The sequence below is a fragment of the Schistocerca cancellata genome, chromosome 11 (genome assembly GCF_023864275.1).
Source record: "Schistocerca cancellata isolate TAMUIC-IGC-003103 chromosome 11, iqSchCanc2.1, whole genome shotgun sequence".
In the NCBI taxonomy this organism is placed as follows: domain Eukaryota; kingdom Metazoa; phylum Arthropoda; class Insecta; order Orthoptera; family Acrididae; genus Schistocerca; species Schistocerca cancellata.
This window is the reverse complement of record NC_064636.1, coordinates 174,972,426-174,994,048: the sequence shown is the minus strand read 5'-3', so window position 1 is coordinate 174,994,048 and position 21,623 is coordinate 174,972,426.

Genomic DNA, 21,623 nt, shown 5'->3' with positions numbered 1-21,623 from the left:
GTTCTATGTGAGAGATTGAAGCTAAGGCCTTCGGTGTATTTTTATTGAAGAAAAAAAAAATTTTTAAGCAAGCGAAACTTCCAGAAGAAATCTTCTACCTCAATTCCTTGCTCAATGCCTTGGGCCTTGGATTTTCGTATGTAGCCTTCAGCCGATTTAAACTAAATCAAAGGAGCTCTTTCGTAAAAACCTTGACAGTTGTTAATTCTTGCTTATTTTATTGTGTGTTTTAACAAACAAAGTTTATATGTTGAGTGCAACGGACAGCAACTAATTTTGGTCCATTTCCACAAATATAACCTCGTCTTCTCTGTCCCGCTAGTCCAGGGATTTCACGCAGGTTATTCAGTTTCCTGAAAATGAACAAAACATAGAGGGACACCACAAGCAAACACAAGCCAAAACAGCCCTTATCGTCTGTCGAGGGATCCTTATGGTGCTAGATGAAATGAAGCCCATTCGGTTTCCTCCTCCACTATGCCGTTGGAACGTGTGCTTCCAGCAGGACAACGCCACTGTGCTCACTTACTGCTTTCCACGCCCTGCTCCCATAGGTGTTCATTACTTCGCATGGCGGTGACGTACCCGAACAAATTCGAGTATCATGTAATGCGAAATGATATTCTAATCTGGAAACGGGTTGATGCTGAACTGACGCTGTAGTGTGCAGCGTACATCCTGTCGGCCCTGCTGAAGATCCTGCAACACATTTATTTTCAGCAAGACAACGCGCTTTTACTCACATATTGCGTGAAATAGATTCCCCCTCCAACAATTTTCTAAGACCTTCTGGCACAGAAATAAGAGGTCAGTCTTTGGAATCAGATATTCGGCCACTCCAACATAACATTTATACTTACTGGTCGTTGATAAAACCGCATCAACCATACTGAGTGTACCTGTAACCGACAATCACATGTGGTGGCTGCTGAGGTAAAACGAAAGTTAGCAGGAGCATCCAATCTGCTCTGCTGTCGTTCGTACATTATCGGCATTACCTCACCTTCCATACTGTGCTGCAGTAATACAGCCGATGTGATGCTCATTACGCCCCACCCTGAAGCCACGCAAGACGAGTTTAACCTTGCTGCGCGGAAACGTAAGGTGAAACGAAGCCTGGTGTTTGTTTACGAGGCGCCGAACTGTGGAATATATAAGAAGCGTTATCCGTCATTGGCCCTGTAACATTGGTATCTACCAGCACGACAATGCGCCTTACTGATAGCTCCTGTCGTGCTGAAGTAGCTCAACCAAACTGGTTGTGACATCTAAGAGCTAATTCAGGTAGCATGTCATGTCCAGTTCTAGCCAAAGATAGCCCATGGAGCTTGTTCAGGGCACCCTGAAGAGAGCAAGATACACCAGACTTGTTCCAACGCTGTTCCTACAAAACCAACTGATTTAATCTTTGTGCAGAACGACACCCGTCTACTCAGTTATTGTGTTACACACATCTGCTCTGCAAGATGTTCCTCAGCTCACCTGACGCAGACATACTGATATATTGGCGTTCCATGCTGGACAGAATCATAAGCCAAAATAACCAGTGGTGTTTGGTCGGGAAACACAGAATTTGCAGGATACAACAAGCCTGGTCTGGCGCCTTTTGGACGACTTAACTGGGATGTGTTGTTCCAGCAAAACAGCTCTCACTGACTAACTTCCTGAATCACACAGCTCCTCTATCACAGATGTTCCTCATATCCTGCGTTACTGGTTCTAAATATCCTTTGTGCCCATCTGTAAGTTAAAATAACCCATGTTTTCCTGTGAGGAAACACTAAGCTGTGCTGTATTCCTCCAGGCTGTACTACTGTGCTGCTTTTGACGTGGTCTTTCAACAGGACAACACATTTATACACTCTTAGCACGGGGTCACTCTCCAATACGTACCACAGTTCCCTCGGAAGTGACAAATCACTCTCAGTCGCGTGGCTTGGGGAACTTTAACATGAAACGATCCTCCTGTATCTGAGGAACTAGTAAACTCTGTAGGTCTCCAGAGTGTTGTCCTTCCCCTGCTGGATGAGCAGGAGACGATATTCCACAGGAACACCGCCATTTTAGCCGCTTTCTGTGATAAGTGGCACAAGTTGTTCTGACGTTCATCAGCTCCCCTGGCAGTGACATGCAACCTCACTTTTGAGTGTCATAGTTTAGGGGAACCATTAAGGAAACAATCCCTGATGATGGATCAATGAGTAATAAAGCACTGTGAATGGTACTTGGCAACAACCTTAACGAATCTACCTACTGTTTCTTTGCCATATTTACCGCACGTGTGTGACTTATTAGATACCATTGTATTACTTCGTTCTCGAGGTTCCTACATGAGACATGCAATAGTTTCAACATAACTGTAGCACACTTTGCTCGAATTCGTTTTCTGTAAATGTAACGAATAGAATTTCGCCAAAACAACTTCGTCCTTCCTCCAAATATTCCCGTCTGAATTCCACTACCACCTCTGTTACTTCTGCGTATGTTGACCTAGCAGTGCTGATTTTTCTCCATGCCCGCTGTCATACCGACTTGACCAGGTCTCCAGGTGCTGCAGCAGATGTGTACATCCGCCTCTACATCTACATCACATTTAAGTGCCTGTGGGTTCATCGAGGGTTCATCGAGGGTTCATCGAACCACATTCACAATTCTCTGTTACTACAATCTTGTATAGCGCGTGGAGCCGGCCGGTGTGGCCGAGCGCTTCTGGCGCTTCAGTCTGGAACCGCGCGACCGTTACGATCGCAGGTTCGAATCCTGTATTGAGATGGATGTGTGTGATGTCCTTAGCTTAGTTAGGTTTAAGTAGTTCTAAGTTCTAGGGGAATGATGACCTCAGATGTTAAGTCCCATAGTGCTCAGAGCCATTTCAACCATAGTGCGTGGAAAACACAAACACCTATATATTTCTTTGCGACCTCTTATATCCCTTATTTTAGTATGGTGATCGTTTCTTCATATGTGGGTCGGCGTACACTGCTTGAACAGCCACCTTCAGCTTGAGGTTCTTCCTGTAGTTCAAAATCAGCATATCTTTACAGAGAAACGTCTTGTATATCTGTGTCAGGCCCAATACATTTCTGAATTGGTACGTTATACACTGAAGAACCAAAGAAACTCGTACACCAGCCAAATATTGTGTTGGTTCCCCGCGAGATCGCAGAAGTGCCCAACACGGCTAATGTCTGAATTAGTTCTGAGGGGGGGGGGGGGAGTGACACCATGAATCCTGCAGGACTGTCCATAAATCCGTAAGAGTACGAGGGAGTGAAGATCTCTTCTGAACAGCACATTGTAAGGCATGCCAGATGTGCTCAATAATGTTCACGTCTGGGAGTTTGGGGCCAGCGGAAATGTTTAAACTCAAAAGAGTGTTCCTGGAGCCACTGTGTAGTAATTCTGGACGTGTGGAGTGTCACATTGTCCTGCTGGAATTGCCCAAGACCATCAGAATGCACAATGGACATCAATGGATGCAGGTGATCAGCAAGGATTCTTACATACATGTCTCCTGTCAGAGTCGTATCTAAGCATGTCAGGGGTCCCACATCATTCCAACTGCACACGCCCCACACCATTACAGAGCGTCAACCATCTTGAACAGCCCCTGCTGGCATGCACCATCCATGGATTCATGAGGTTGTCTCCATACCCGTACACGTCCATCCGCTAGATACAACTATTAACTTCATACTCTCTAAGGAAGTTATTAGCAATATACTGGCTGAAACCAAATATCAGTACAACGAAAAATCAGCCAATGTTGGAAATTTAACTTTTATATTCACTTGATAACTGGTTGCGGTCCAGGACCCATTTTCTTCGTTTTTCGAGTCGCCACCCGCTCAGGGTAGATGCGTTGCTTACAACGAGTAGAAGGCAATAGAGCATCTGCTGTCAGGTACGCAGGTTGTTCTTGAACGTTAACCACAGTATCTGGAAAACAATTCTAATCAGAGGCTCTCTCTTGCAATTCTGATCAACACACATGAGAGTAATCAGGCAGCACATATGAATAAAGACGTAGGACTTCCTGACCACCAATCGCCTCCATGGAGTAACAACGCAAGGTCGTTACGAGGTCTTTGGAAAGGGTGACGCCAATGGAACAGACAAATTTAGAGGCGTCTCAGTTTTCTGTTGTTTGAAACTTCCTGTTGTTTCATCATTGCAACACCCCAACGACTTTTGGAAGATACTAGGAGAGACACTAGCTACTTCAGCTTCCTTTTTCGAACCATCGATCCTATCAGAAGTGCAGGACTCAGCGCTTCTGGATACAGCAACCAACAGACTCAGTTCAGGGAGCGGTGTGTGAGGAGTAGATGCGTCCGGCTCCTCTCTGTCCTGCGTACAACATCTCTTGTGTTGCACTGCGGACACTGCCAGTTTGGCAACAACAATTTAAGGACCCTGCTACGAAGTTAAAACTGAAAGGTCAGGAGCAGGAACCTGTGCATTCCTCCGTTGCTCCATTGCACCTGTGGAAGACGTGGCAGCAGTCTAGTGAGCGGTAGAAACGAGATCAGCCAACGCCAACTTCCGAGGCTGTTCAGAGGAGGACTTCAACACAAATACCCTCCACTAGCAATGAGATCTGAGGTGGCCACTTCCACTGATGAGAAAGCACATCACTACCTCCTCATTATATGTTGTATGATGTGGTACACACAAATCTGTAGATGGGAAGAAATGTTGTATTTTACTACCATCTCCACTGAATGGTTCCTGCTACAACGTTGGAAACCGTATTGAGTGGACTAGCGTTCACATCGTATACCCCTCACATCACTATAAGAGACCAAAGTAAATAGTTGTTAGCCTCTGGTTGGAGATTAAATCCTCTGATATGTGTATAATTCAGTTCCTCGTAATCAAGGAGCATCATACTTATAGAAACGTCACAGTGCTTAATGGATGATTCGGAACAGTGAAGCTCAGGCAGCCTATGTACTTGTAGTGGATCCAAAAACATAACGAATAAGACATAGTTACCAGAATCAAAATAGACAGTGTGAACCTGATCAGATGGTTCATGAATGGTATGAACGAGCCATTCGTGGATCTCCCAAGACCTGGGCTCCAACAAACCAGTGGATTTGTCGAAATTAAAGCTGTCTGTAGCTTTTCTTGGAAATCCCTTGGATCCCATGGCTGACACTATGAGCAGACTCCTCCGCTGTCAATCGACACACACAGCGAGTAATGCTAACTTCCACACGACGATGTGTTACACATGACGACACAAGAAACACTGAGGGAAAGCTGTCCAGGTGCGCGCGTGCTGTGGTGAGGCAGCAAACCAGCAGCCCCCCCACCCGGCGCTCTATGCGGAACTACCCCTGGACCACGGCTGCAGAAATACCAAAGAAGGATCTATAGCTTATGACATCGCATTTACAAATCAGATTTCTGTGGTCGCGCTGTTGCGCTGGAACTGTTCACGAATTCCTGAATGACTAATTATACAAGTTGTCTGTAGAATGCGGAGACCCATGCTTTGGTAACCGATTTCTCTGATCGTTATCCCATGGATATTTATTTTGTGTGCATTTGTGTACGTGTTCCACATGTGTACAGCCAGGTTGCCTGACATCCCCACGCTCTGAGTACACATGTAATGTCAACAGAAACCATAAATGTGCAGCAAAATCTGTAGCACATTCGGCGCTGTATTTACAAGACGTAACGATCAAATCGCGGTCCGCATTGCCAGATTTAGGTTTTTGTGGTTTTGGCCAACGGCTGCAGAGAACCAGCGCGACGGGTACTGTTGATTCCTGGCCTCATCCTTGTCTAGTGAGAGCCCATGTCACAGCTCGAATGGTTTAGACGTCAAGAAAACTTTAAATTTTCCTCCTTTTCTCCGGGAGCAGAACTCGCCGCTCCCTTCGAAAATACTGTTTTGCTGAAAAAGCTACAGACAGTGATGCGTATATCATTTAAGGCCCTTGTAGAAACTAAAGTCACGAGACCCTAGGTTACGTAAGGGTGAGCTGATGCTCACGAGGACACCATTTTCCTAAAAATATATTCAACAGTCTTCATTTCCATCTTAACGATTAATTTACGTACGCCACTTTTTTAGTCAGTCAAAACTCGCCTATTCTGTGTCCACATCACGAAAAGTTCCAGTAGGACGGAGCATCGTGTTGCAGTACTGGGCAGTCGACAGTAGTCGTGCATTTGATGTCCGGATGGGGCGTCATAGAGCAGGACATGAATTTCAGACCACAATGCCGTTTTACCTTCTTCACTTGGCGAAGACAGAAGTGCAGGATGCAGAAATTTAAATAGGAAATGTGGTCTGAGATTCATGTTAATTATGATATTCCTTCTCTACCACGTAGACATTAGGTTGAACCACAATAAAGTCAGGAGTCGCGACTCGTAGAACTCTATCACCAGTAGCCTTTCTTATGCTAGTTATTTATTTCAAGTGACGAAACAAACGCTACGTAGGGTCAAATAAAATGGTTCAAATGGCTCTGAGCACTATGGGACTTCACTTCTGTGGTCATCAGCCCCTAGAACTTAGAACTACTTGAACCTAACTAACCTAAGGACATCACACACATCCATGCCCGAGGCATATGTAGGGTCACAGGACACTTATACCACCTTTTATTTGAGCTTCTGTACGTCGATAAAATTGGTTCTGAACCAAGAATGCAACTCAGACCGCCCTTAACGCGGAATCTGATCCCTTTGTGACAATACAGCTCGACTACAATTTGTCGTTTGTTCAAAACTGCAGATTCCTCAACATCTCCACATATTGCGCGTGAATGGGTTCGAATCCTGGCCCGGCACTAAAGTTTTCATTATGTATTATCAAGCTCTATCATGAGAAAATCTATCTGCTGGTGTATAATAATTCCTATTTTTAATGTATTTTCATTCGTTGTCAACACTAACGATTTCTGACGTTTTTGACGCCCAGTGAGACACAGAACTATTTGTGAGATCACTGTAAGTTCAAGGGTGTTGTTCAGAGCTGCTGGTGGAGAATAATTGGGTAGCTCACGTCTCTTTGTGTGCAGTCAACAACGATATGTGTGGAGTTCGATTCCCAGTCAGCACTGAACTCTTCGTAATATTAATTCTAGTTCAAAGATGCTCACATGTCACTGCTGGAGTAACAAACCCATATTTAACGTTCGTTTTCTCTAGACTATAACAGCGATAGGTGCCAGGTTGTAGTCATTGAAAGGAAAAAAAATAATGTTTCGTCTCGTCATTTCAGTTAAAACATCTAGCTACTGTCGAGAAAATCCGATATGTCACAGTTGATTGTGCTTCGATAACAATCCGATTAGGTTCTGGGTTCGAATCCTTGTCCAACACAAAGCTTTACCTCACGGCATTTCAAGTAAGTTGCTTGTGAAGAAGCAATATTTAACATCTCTCGCAGTTCGTTAACAAGGACAATAGATGCTGCATAGGAATTTGCGTCCGTTAAAAATGTTTATGTTTTGTAATTTAAAGTTGATATTTGTTAACTGATACTGTCTAAAATCGAGGTATATCACTCTCTGAATGCCTAGTCAGGAATGACTGTTAGTTTCTGTCAGTCACGAAGTCTTTACTTAGTCTGCATGACCTGCGTTTGAATCCATATGCAGGACCAGACGGTTCGTCGTGTCATTTGAAGTTCATACATATTCTCAACTAGCTACTCGTGAATAACTTAAATTTTTAATGTAATTTTGTGTTAAATAATAAGTACGGTATGTTACTTTGAAGAGGAAATCATGGATACGACGAACTTACTACGTGCATTACCTATCTGGCGTAATAATGAGAGTGTTAACATTCCAGGCATGTTATTTATTGTAATAAATGTGAGCTTACAACCCTTAAGGACAGTCTTATCTGTGATAAGGTGTTCCCTGATATTTGCAGTACCTTGGTATTACTTTACATCTTGAATTATTGCGATACAGAGCAGTGCTTTCCAGTGATGAATTGTTGGAACCATTTTCAATAGTCAAACGACTGTACGGAGGAGCGATTAGAGGACCTGCTAGACAGTTGCGTTATGTGCGTTGCATGCGAATCAGGCGAAATGCAATTCAGGTCGTTCGGATACTTTTGAGCACGACTGTACCTATTAACTTTTCTTTCCGGTGTGTAAAGGCTGAATGACTACCCACAACAAAGCAAAAAATTGTATCGTAGTCATTCAGTCGTTCAGAAAAGAATTCTGAGTTTTCAAACCAATCATACAGCATAGAGCGACTACCAACATGCTAATTACATTTCCTGAAATTCAGTCTGTCTACATCCTCTGTTGTGCTACAAACACATTCTCTGACGACATTCTTCATTCTGGTAGAAATATTCTGAAATATTTCATATGGCGAAAGTTGAAGCACCAACTTACAGCCTATGCAGAATAATACTGAAAATAAGATGGGTAAATCGAGTTCATAATGAAGACTTACAGATTCGAAGTGATGAAAATTATGGAAGGAATCGATTGACAGCATACGTCCTCAAGTATCAAGGAATCATAATCAGGTAATGGAACGAAGTGTGCGGTAGTACAGAAAAAACTAAGAAGCTAAACACTGAATGGTTGAAGGTATCGGGAATTCTTTACGTCATCAGCCACAGTTGAAAACATTATTTACAGATATTAGCATCCATAGCTTTAATCCTGATTCGCAGGGCAATTTGCAACACATTGTTTATTATTTCCGATCCCGTAGATTACGAACGACTATACTAAGTGTGTGACTAAAATATTGGTCAAAGGGCTTGCTTCGGACGAGAGTTTTTCTTCGGTCAGTACCATACTACTCTTGTAACGTCCCCTTAGAAAAATTATGAATGACTGTGCTAGTAAACGTCTACGTTATTTGATACAAAGACAGCTGAGTAAAACTGAACGTACTCAGACATTTCTCTCTTTACTTATTCTGATCATCACTAAACTGACACACAATATTTTTTAGCGCAACGCAATCTGACTTTCAATAATCCCTAAAAAGAATTAACCTATACCTTTCATGAATCACTTACCTCACAAAGATCTTCGTTACTCGAACTACTGTAATACAGCGAGCGTCAATACTGCCACCTAAATAAAAGATTGTAACTACTGAAGGCACTAACTACGGATAGGCATAGTTAGCAAATGAAGAATTCTGATAGAGAACAAACAATTTATATACCTTAATAGTGTTCAAAAGTCATCATATATATATATATATATATATATATATATATATATATATATATATATATATATATATATATATATACAGGGTGAGTCACCTAACATTACCGCTGTATATATTTCGTAAACCACATCAAATACTGACGAATCGATTCCACAGACCGAACGTGAGGAGAGGGGCTAGTGTAACTGGTTAATACAAACCATAAAAAAATGCACGGAAGTATGTTTTTTAACACAAACATACGTTTGTTTAAATGAAACCCCGTTAGTTTTGTTAGCACATCTGAACATATAAACAAATACGTAATCAGTGCCGTTTGTTGCATTGTAAAATGTTAATTACATCCGGAGATATTGTAACCTAAAGTTGACGCTTGAGTACCACTCCTCCGCTGTTCGATCGTGTGTATCGGAGAGCACCGAATTACGTAGGGATACAAAGGGAACGGTGATGGACCTTAGGTACAGAAGAGACTGGAACAGCACATTACGTCCACAAGCTAACACCTTTTTATTGGTCTTTTTCACTGACGCACATGTACATTACCGTGAGGGGTGAGGTACACGTACACACGTGGTTTCCGTTTTCAATTACGGAGTGGAATAGAGTGTGTCCCGACATGTCAGGCCAATAGATGTTCAATGTGGTGGCCATCATTTGCTGCACACAATTGCAATCTCTGGCGTAATGAATGTCGTACACGCCGCAGTTGTTGTTGTTGTGGTCTTCAGTCCTGAGACTGGTTTGATGCAGCTCTCCATGCTACTCTATCCTGTGCAAGCTTCTTCATCTCCCAGTACCTACTACAACCTACATCCTTCTGAATCTGCTTAGTGTATTCATCTCTTGGTCTCCCCCTACGATTTTTACCCTCCACGCTGCCCTCCAATACTAAATTGGTGATCCCTTGATGCCTGAGAACATGTCCTACCAGCCGATCCCTTCTTCTGGTCAAGTTGTGCCACAAACTTCTCTTCTCCCCAATCCTATTCATTTGGTGTAATGTCGCCGCAGGCTGCCACAATACGTTGTTTCATATCCTCTGGGGTTGTAGGCACATCACGGTACACATTCTCCCTTAACGTACCCCACAGAAAGAAGTCCAGAGGTGTAAGATCAGGAGAACGGGATGGCCAATTTATGCGTCCTCCACGTCCTATGAAACGCCCGTCGAACATCCTGTCAAGGGTCAGCCTAGTGTTAATTGCGGAATGTGCAGGTGCACTATCATGCTGATACCACATACGTCGACGCGTTTCCAGTGGGACATTTTCGAGCATCGTTGGCAGATCATTCTGTAGAAACGCGATGTATGTTGCAGCTCTCAGAGGTTTCAAGCGTCAACTTTAGGTTACAATATCTCCGGATGTAATTAACATTTTACAATGCAACAAACGGCACTGATTAAGTATTTGCTTATATGTTCCGATGTGCTAACAAAACTAACGTGGTTCCATTTAAAAAAACGTAGGTTTGTGTTAAAAAACATACTTCCGTGCATTTTTGTATGGTTTGTATTAAACAATTACACTAGCCCCTCTCCTCACGTTCGGTCTGTGGAATCGGTTCGTCAGTATTTGATGTGGTTTACGAAATATATCCAGCGGTAACGTTAGGTGATTCACCCTATATATATATATATATATATATATATATATATATATATATATATATGTATATATCAATTCATGACATCTTTACAAATTTCCTTTTTCTGACGGACACACGTCCAGATGGTCTGCTTATAGCAATCTCTCAAAACTCTGGCATCTCTCTCTCCACATCCACCACAGCTGGCGGTTCACCTCCAACTGCGCAACGCTACGCGCTGTTCACATCTAATTGCGGAACACAACACATGCGAATATTCCAACAATGAGTCCAACCACCCGCCACAGACTGCACACAGCATAGAGAGTGATTTAAATACAGAGCGCTACGTGGCGTTACCAACATAAAAATCTAAACAGCCTACTTACACTCTGTGTTCTTCACAAGTACAGTGCAATGTGCTTTCGGACATGCATGGATATATGCATGCATGCATGTCTGCAGAAACACTGCTTCGTACTTCTGAACAACACAGAAACTGCAGCATCGCAATTATGTGCCGACACTGGGCAGGCGACTCTCTATTAACATGTCTTCCCTGTACGGGAATATGCAAACTGTATCTGTCTATTTTATGTGTTTGTGTTGTTAAGATTGTTATCGGGTCTGTCCTTATGGCCGCCATTTGTGTTGTGTGTGAATGTGTGACTGGTGGTAACATTTATGACTCAGGTTTCACCATTCAAATTTAATGTGTGTAATGTATCGCCAAGAAGTGTACGTACGGCATAAGTGTGTAATAAAATTTGATTGCAAGCTTGCTGCAGCATAAACACAGTATGGTAGCAGTGGATGGATTATAATGTTTCGGATCAATCTTTGAGATAAATACTCTTCTAATGTAAGAATTCAGGGCTCCTCATTCGTCGCTCATCTGACTGCGCTCTCAGCCTAAAAATGTTGGCCGGGGAGTCTAGATACGCATGTCGATATTGGTCTATTGAATTTCCAGTTAAAATTTGACTGTGAATTTTATACTGCTGTTAGTTGTATGGCGGCTCGTATTCTACAGGGGCAGCGTCCCACTGCCACACTTTTGCTAATGTGAAGGGGGGTGGCCGAGCGGTTCTAGGCGCTACAGTCTGGAATCGCGCCACTGCTACGGTCGCAGGTTCGAATCCTGCCTCGGGCATGGATGTATGTGATGTCCTTAGGTTAGTTAGGATTAAGTAGTTCTAAGTTCTAGGGGACTGATGACCTCAGAAGTTAAGTCCCATAGTGCTCAGAGCCATTTGAACCATACTGGAAGCGTGTGTGCCTGCATGGTATAGCGACTTAATTGCCCATATGTTGAGCCTTGTATTTTGTCGTCAAGGTATCGGTTGAGTTATCCAGTCTTTGTTGTATTCTCGTCATCGCCCATCAGGTATATTAATTCACAGTTTATCAAATCTTTTGACATTGTTGGTCTCGTTTCAAATTAGAAAAAGAAAACGGCTGGAAATACTGTTTTATTCTTTTTTGAATAGAAAATGTGTTATAGAATTTTTAAAAAATTAAAAGTGGTAGACCACATAGCTACGAACCGTAGGCTCACAGGATCTAATCCTGTCTGGATAATTCCTTTCCAATCTGATAAAAAAAAGAAAAGTAAGCAGTAGGTGCTAAATCCCTTAGTTTATTAAGCACTTTCAAACCTCCCATAATAAGAATACATAAAATTGGGTTACTGTCTTTTGTTAGTAATAAAAAGGTCCTGAGTCGCTGGTTCTAACGTAAGCTCTACTTAATTTTTGAATAAAAATCAACAGCAATGTCAGCTGAAGACTTCCGGCATAAGAAGTCAAGTCAGCCTCGTTTCGCCAGTGGCCGTGTCAAAGACGGAAAACGGTGGACAGGCGATGGTGGTTCAGGACCCTCTCTTATCCTAGGGATGGGAAACTGCCCCTATAAGACGGAAGAACTAGTAGTTATCAACAGAATTAGGATGTAGAAGGTAATGAAAACCACTGCATCAAAGACGCATAATGTGTATCCACAGGACATGTGGCGTGTAACTGAAAAAGTCTCATGACTGTCACTGCATTGGCAAAAGATTTCAAACTAATCCGCCATTCGGATCTCCTGGAGGGGATTTCCGAGGGTGAGGAGACCATGAGAAAGAGGCTGATTATCCAGTGAAACGGTAACATTCTACTAGTCGCTGCGTTGAACGTCAGAAGACTCAAAAATGAAATCCTAAGGCTCAGTCCAGATGTAGTGAGGGTCAGTGGAGTGATGTAGAACCTGGACATCTGACACTCACCCATTATTTGGCCATTTGCCAGCACCGTCTTGCTTCAAGTCCAGAAAAAGTTTTGTGAGTGTCTATGTAGAGAACAACCAAAGGCTAAGCACGTGGAGAAAGAGAGTAGAGACTGGTCCTCTATGCTGGAGACAACCAAAAGAAGAACTACCTCCTGGTGATAAAGAGAGCCGGTGTGCCTGGAAGTCCCTCAGCAGTTTACTAACTGGTGTTGGGCGGTGTAAAGAAACTGTTGAAAAATGGGGAACAGGAAGCTCATGTTGGTCTGTCTCGTGCATAGACGCCCCTTCCACGCTGCTGCAGCTGCAGTATGGCTGTCAGCACCACTGAGGCACGCACGCCGCCCCACGACGGCGAGGATCTTTTCGCTAAACAGTGGAGGTGGAGTCAGGATTGGAGTAATTTAGTTTACATAGTCTAATATTTTACTTAGTGCATAAACGACATGAGGGTATCACAGATTCTCTGTATTCTCCGTTGCACTGATAATCGCCAGGTAAAATTTGCTACTCTGATACCTATATGTCTACTTAATCGTATTAATATTCTCCTTATATGCTCATATAAAATTCATAAATTAATTATTTATATCTGTAGATACACAGTTAAAACTTAATGAAGCCGTTACCAATGGGTGTAGCAATTCGAAACAGAGGAAATTTATTTCAAATTCTTTGCAGGCATTTTCCATGAACCCCATGGTGAGACGCGCAACATGGAAGCGACAAACAGTGTCACGGCAAAAATTTAGGTCTAGGTGTCAGAGAGCGCAGTGCCGCCACAGCAAGGACGACGGCTTCAACGTCTTCGAAGATGCTGATTCAAGAGTGTGCAGTGCTTTCCGGTTCACTGTTCTTGAAAACGATGAAAATTCTGAATTTTATTTTTCGTACTGCTTATTGACGTACCGGTAACCGTCGTCTGCAGTCACGTACCACCACTACAGAGATTTTGGGTTGGCCGCTAGAGTGGGCCCCCTACTGTGTGGACTCTGTCCGTATCGCCCGCTGGCCTCCCTCGCCCTGTGTTGCTACGACGCCCACAGCCGGTCTGTCGGAAGCGGGAAGCGGCTCAGACCACAAACGGGAGATAAGCTGACCGCTGACCGCTGACCGCATGCTGTCAGAGCGAGGACATGACGCACTTCCCACACACACACACACACACACACACACACACACACGTCAACGCCTGGAAAATTCCTGGCGCAATCCGCAATGTTCCACTTACGCAAATACGACTTGAAGGCGAGAAATCGCGATCTTGCAATAGTAGCTTCCCACTAATCGATAGATTTATGCCAAACATGTTAATAAGAGACGGCACTATTGTCCCTTGGTGCACAAAACAGGCCACTGTTGCAGAAGAAAAGAAAAAAAAGGCATGGGAAAGACTACGCAATATCAGCAAGATTGGTGATTTTTATAGAAACACAAAATATTGCGCGGACATCAATGCGGCGTGCTTTTAATAGTTTTCACAACGGATCTTTTGTTTTCACATCTGCAGAAAACCCACCATTGTAAACACGTCGTCAACACAGGTCGCTCGATCGTTTTGACGAGGTTTGCAACCGGCAGGGTTAAAAACGAACTAATAGATGTCCACCATTTAAAATAAAAATTTGTTGAAGCTGTGTTGCAACACAATAATGCTCTACACATTCTAAAACAGCTTTTCTGCTTAAAAGAACCAATAATTTGGAGGAGTGAAAGTTGTATTGTGTCGCAAATCAGTCATCGACACCGTACTCGTACGTACTGTAGACGTGTCTGTAACTGAATAGCTTACAACCAACTGTCTTGCTAAGAAAACACAGTGGGCATCTGCTATTCTTTGCCGGCCGCAGTGGCCGTGCGGTTCTAGGCGCTACAGTCTGGAACCGGGCGACCGCTACGGTCGCAGGTTTGAATCCTGCCTCGGGCATGGATGTGTATGATGTCCTTAGGTTAGTTAGGTTTAATTAGTTGTAAGTTTTAGGCCACTGATGACCTCAGAAGTTAAGTCGCATAGTGCTCAGAGCCATTTGAACCATTTTTTGCTATTCTTTGTTTCATCTGGTACAGGATCAGTGATTTAACAAGTAACTGTGTTCGCCATACTGTGTGTCGTGCTGTGGTCGGTATTAGTTCTCATCAAGCAACACTTGTAGCGAGCGAGTTACTGCATTACGTTCACTAATAGCATCACAGACACAAAGTTTACGGAACAATCTGGTGAACAAATCGCCGACGCGAATGTAGAATTTCGGCGTACACCACTATTGGTAGCTGTAGTTACACCCTGTGTTGTTCACGTCCCTCCGGTTTACACACGCGAGTAAACCAACATTGGTCACAGTGTATGAAGCTCTACAGTACGCCGTCCTACGTGAAATGCTTCCGACTGCAAGTCTGCGTCAACTGAGGCGGGCAGGCAGCCGCGGTGCCGCAGCGCAGCGCTCGGCCCCCGGCCGCCCCCACACCAGACGCCGCCGCCGCCGTGTGGGGGCGGAGCGAAGCCCCGGCGCTGACCGCCCTGCCTCTGGGGGGCCGCGCCTGCCGTCCAGCTGCTCCAGCAGCCGTGGCTGCTCTGACTCCAGCTTCTGCCGCTCTGACAGACACACACACACTCACCACTCGTATAATAACTCTTTACCAATATCCAACAACAGTAGCTCAATTCCTTGAACAATACAGTAAAGATATGAGGTGAAAATAATACTGGATTTACGGTTGAAGCCCGCCTTGGTACTAAATATCTGAACAGCTATCATTTCTTTCCTTTTCGAACGTAGTAATGTTCAAACTTAAAATGCTGTTCCGCCGCGTACTTTTAAACTTTGCAGGATTATATCGTGCTACTCACTTCAAGAAACTTGCTGAACAACGAATTCAACTCAAATGAAAGACAGAACAGTCAAAGTAATGCTCTTCAAGTAAGCAAAACCTATATTCTCATTACAATGTTCATACGACAGATCACGGACAAATATTTTCGTCGCAGAGTCCAAATGTTTCCTCTACATTCAAGGATGAATGTAACAACACGTCAGCTCCGTAAGTTTTGCCTGACTGTCTGCTGACAGTCTCTTGCTTTATTACCGGAACAGGATGTTTCGTAACATTAACCAACCAAAAATCTTATATTCTCTTCACAAAACTCAAATTTTCCATGATCATTCTTTAAAAATATTTCATATATATGTAAGGGGTAAGCTGTCGTCCTTTCAGGGAATTTCCACATAAGGTGGACGTGCTGCGTCAGTCGTGCTGCTGTCAGTGGTCACGTGAACAGTCTCGCACTCAGAGACGAGGTTCTGCGCGTCCACACAGCACTGACGCCCGCCGTATTCCCGGGGCAGCAATGACAGACAGTACGGCTACCACATCTCAGACAAGACAGCTCGTGAGACCAGACGCGGCAACACAAGCTCTTCCACACCACGTATTAGTAGTGAGACTACGGGCACCCATACTTCTGGTGGCTCGCCTCCCTCCCTCCCCCCCCTCCCCCCACACACACACCACACCGCAGCATCGACGTGTGGAGAGCTCGACTGGTGCCAGCAGAGCTTCACCTGGAAGAAGGAACGGCGCGCCGTGGTCTTCAGCGACGGCAGCAGATCCTGCCTGCGTGCAAGTGACGGTCGCTTGTGCGTACGAGGCAGAGCTGGCGAGTGCCATCTCAAAGAGTGTACTCTTCCAAAACACACTGGCCTTTCCGTTCACCTATGGTGTTTCTGGAGAGGACATGCAAAGTCTTGTTAAACATGTTCTTTCGTTTTTCTTGCAACAGGAAGATGGTCAGTTGTTCCAAAATGATAATGCTCGCCCACATACTGCTCTTCAAGCTCAATCTGCCCTGTAAGACGTGTGGCAACTTCCCTAGCTGGCACGATCTCTCCAGTTGAGCATGTGTGGGATATGATGGGACGACAAGTAACAGGTGCGACTTGTCAAGCGAGAACTCTTACACAACTACGTGGCATAACATATCTCAGGGCTGTATTCACCATCCGTACAATCGACTGGATGACAGAGTCTTTGACGTACTCCACATGCAGTGTTGCAACAATAAATCTTCAGTGAGCTGTCAACCTCCAAAAGCACCTACTCTTTTTTTTTCTGGTGGTGTATTATCAACTGTGTGTCGCAACATTTGCAGACAATAATTCTATACTGTGAGCTCATCAGCGTCCATCTTCTACCTCTAGTTAACGCTAGCCATGCACATAAAATCATAAGTAACTTCTAATTAAAATAGATAACTTTGCCAGCTGTTGAGGCCGGGCGGTTCTAGGCGCTTCCGTCCGGAACCGCACGACCGCTACAGTCGCAGGTTCGACTCCTGCCTCGGGCATGGATGTGTGTGATGTCCTTAGTTTAGTTAGGTTTGTTTAAGTACTTCTAAGTTCTAGCGGACTGATGACCTCAGATGTTAAGTCTCATAGTGCTCAGAACCACTTCCACCATTTTTTGGAAATGTCCGTGGAAGCCTTGTAGCGTTGTTCTAGCTGTAATTCTGATCTGGCGACAATGATTTGCAACTCATAGAGGGTGTGGGGTTACAAGTTCTGACGTCTAGTTTATAATCAGTATGTTTTAAGGGAGAATAATCTGAAAATGGCAATTCAAATTTGTCGAAACTAGTCATCACTCTACACCGAGCGAGGTGGCGCAGTGGTTAGCACACTGGACTCGCATTCGGAAGGACGACGGTTCAATCCCGCGTCCGGCCATCCTGATTTAGGTTTTCCATGATTTCCCTAAATGTCTCCAGGCAAATGCCGGGATGGTTCCTTTGAAAGGGCACGGCCGACTTCTTCCCCCATTCTTCCCTAATCGCTGTTTGGTCTCTTCCCCCAAACAACCAACCAACCAACCATCACTGTACAATCAATTCTGATTTTGGCAAATAAAGTTTTTGTATTAGAAGACTTCACCATTTGAAGTTACAGAGCGTCTTCTACAAGACTGTCTCTGTGCCAATTGCAGGGAAGACAAAAAGGAATTTGCTACAATACAATGATATAGAAAATTATTGAGATAACTTCTAGAATCGGTAGATGTATGATTCTGGAGCAAACAACGTCAGGTACATCAGTCCATCAGTACCCCATTCCTCCACCAGGAGCGCCAGCGTTGTACACAGTTAAGATGGCTGCTTTCACTGGTGTCTAGTGTGCTCGCTGTGTGTTCTCGTTCCATGAGGCGAACGCTGCTGAAACTGTTAGGTGGTTTCTTTGAAGACCGTGTTTATGTTCCTCGCCTAGCAAACAATTTAGCTGACCCGAAAAATCGAATCTACGCTGCTGTTGCACAAGTTACGCCCTATTTGCCGCAACGAATGTGGGAAGAAATCGACTACCAGTGAGATGTTTTCCGCATCATAAATGGTAGTCAAATCAAAAACAAAATTACACTTTTATTTGAAACTTGAGGTTCTTTGCTACGAAATGACACATCAATAGATGCTGTAGTTTTCTCAGTATATCTCTGTATGATTCCAGAGCTACTAGCTCCTTTTTGGCACACCCTGTATGTTTAGTATCATCAGTGCGCAGTTTTCCAGATTGCTAGTGTTGACGAAAGAAAATACCTGCCCAAAGGCAACGTCGTTGAACCTTAGGCGTAGTCAGACTCTTTGGTTCGTTTACACCCTGAGGAACAAGTGGGAGGTGTTGGCTCTGGCAAAGTTTGTGTATTGCTGTGTGATCAGTCCAACTGGAAAACAGGGACTACGTTGTCCAGTGTGGCTTGTGTGCAATGGGTATACTGCTGGATGTTAATTACTGAAAGTAATATCATCAAGCTGACCTTGCAGGGTAAGTAATTCTGGATACCTCGCCACATTCTGTGATTCTTTCTATCGTCTTTTATGTCTTCCCACGAGTACATTTAGACATTAGAACCAGAATGACTGGTCTCGTGACATTCAAGGCGTGAAATATCTCATGTGATAAAGTAATACTGGGAGGCACTGCCCAGGGCAGTCGGGCTCCAGGACATGTTCTGAGACCACCTTCCTCAGTAGTGCCGGTGAGGGGACAACTGCTACTCATACCTACTTTGCTTTTTTTCTCTTCTCAAAAATTAAAAATTTAATAATTTCCCTTTTCGAAATTGCACATATTATAATTTCATGAAGTAATTAATTGCAGCTGTATCTTATACAAAAAGGGACAGAAGACCTCCACCCGGCAGTGCACGGGCAACGGTGGCCGTGACGTCACCTGCGCGACCAGCCATCACTGGGGGGTGGGGGGGGGGGGGCTGTCGGTGTCGGCTGAGTCCACTCAGTGGAGCACTAAGGTCCGCAAACAACTATCAGATGGCGGACGCTGGCTGTCCAAATGTAGCCTCGGAAAAAAAGAAAATGCAGCCTTTTCTGGTGTCACGGATGGTTAACTCGCACCAGTTTCCCAGGACGTTTACCACGATGCCGCAGCCCTGGCGGCTGTCTCGACAGTGAGCGCTCAGCCCCTCGCCCCGCGGCCCCCACTGCCTGAGAGAACAGCGCCGGCCGCCACCGAGAGTCGTCGCGAGCCTCCGGGCTACCGGCACCGCGCCGCCGACTACGTGGTTCCACGCGGCCGGACAGACAAGTCGTTGTACTGCATTTGCGGCATTCTTAATGGTCACGGAAAGCGAGCTGCCAGTAGTTCACACCACTCAGAAGCCCGTGAGTCGACCGTCTGACGCCAATCAGCTTTTCAGATGCTTTTTACAGAACATCCAGCAAAAAACTAGATCTATCGGACTTTTTTTGATTGTAACTACCTCCGCGGTTTTCCATGGCCTATTTCTAGACATAGAATTTAAATGAGATATAAACACAGAGCTACCTTTGGCGCCAAAAGTTATATAACTTCTTCTGCTAGTCCATGAGGATCTTGGGCTGTGCATCAAACAAGACTATTTCAGGGTATGGAGACAAACTTATGAATCCATGTACTCTGCATAGAGGCTCTGTAATGGTATGTGAGGTTGGAGTGATATGGGACCTCTGATACTTCTAAATACAACTCTGATGGGTGACACGTGCGTAAGCATCCTATGTGATCATCTGCATCCATTCATGTAAATTGTGCAGTCGGATGCAATTAGGCAATTATAGCTGGACAATGCGACACCCCACACGTCCGGAATGGTTACAGAGTGGCCCCACGAATATTGTTCTGAATTTAAACACTACCGCTGGCGTCCAAACTGCGCAGATGTCAACATTATGGAGCATATCTGGGACGCCTTGCAACGTGCTGTTCAGAAGAGATCTCCACCCCATCCGACTCGGACGGATTTATGGTCAGTCCTGCAAGATTGATCGTGTCAGTTCCCTCCAGCACTACTTCAGACATTAATCCAGTGCGTGCCACATCGCGTTGTAGCAATTCTTCGTGCAGCTCTTCTACGCAATATTAGGCAAATGTACCAGTTTCTTTGCCTCTTCAGTGTATATATGTGTGCATGTGCCTATGACTGGTTCTTTTTTCGCCTACTGCTGCTATTCCACCAATATTATTTTCACATACAGATAGCAAACAGAAAAGAAAAAATGGTTGACTGGGAAAACAGAGTCCTTATCAGTTTTTAATTTGCACATGGAATTAAATGCAAATATGGTAGACAATTAACTGGAAGAAAACAGATTGTTTCTTAGTTTGAAAATGTATATGGAATTAAATGTGAAATATTATATGTGATTAAGTGGTATATGAAATGTGCATAGTAAAAAGTACAAATCAATCATTTATTTACAAAAAAAAGTTTCTTAACTAAAAAACCATTAGTTTTGTTATATCATTGTTATTTCGGAGTGAAGAATGTAATCCCTACAAACGACTAGCCAGGTGTAAATGATGAAAAAGGAGGATTTCCTTAAATCAATATTGTAAGATGTGGCCAGTTATTTACTGTGTGATGCGTTACACATGTCTTTTCTTCAAGAATAGACGCCTTTATCTATCAGCATAAAGTGAGTTCAATAGCAAACGTCAGGGTAAAAAAATAAGAATTAATAATATCATATGCAGTCATAGCAGCTTCATGACAGTTACAGTAACTACATATATATCATCGAAACATTAAGACGCGACTGCTGCTGGCCACGTGCTCTGACGTGGCACCTCCCTGGCTGCTCTCCTGTGTGCACCACGGGCTGTGGCGCCAGCACTGCCGTGGAGGCACAGGCTGGCTGGGTGGGGAGGAGCTGGCTGCGCCCCCCCCCCCCCTGCAGGTCTCCTCCTGCTCGCCGCCACCAGTGGCCAGGTGGGGCCCGCGGCGGCTGCTCTGAGCCTGTCTGCTGGAGTGCGGCCTCCCCACAGAGGCGTCTCGCGCCCCTGACAACGAGCACAGTGCTGGAGACTTTCCAGTCAGCACTGACTCTTGGCACGTTTATGCCCAATTGAGTGGTGTGAGGATTGTGATGCAGTGGGACAGAAAGAACAACCTATTTCGTATTTTTTTTATTGACATATGTACATTTTATACTCATTGTGTGGAGGAATGTCTTCCGAGAAGTTGCTTTATATGAGTCTTAAATTCGGTTTTGCATATTATTCAGTCCTGCAAGTCCATCAATATATATATACGAGT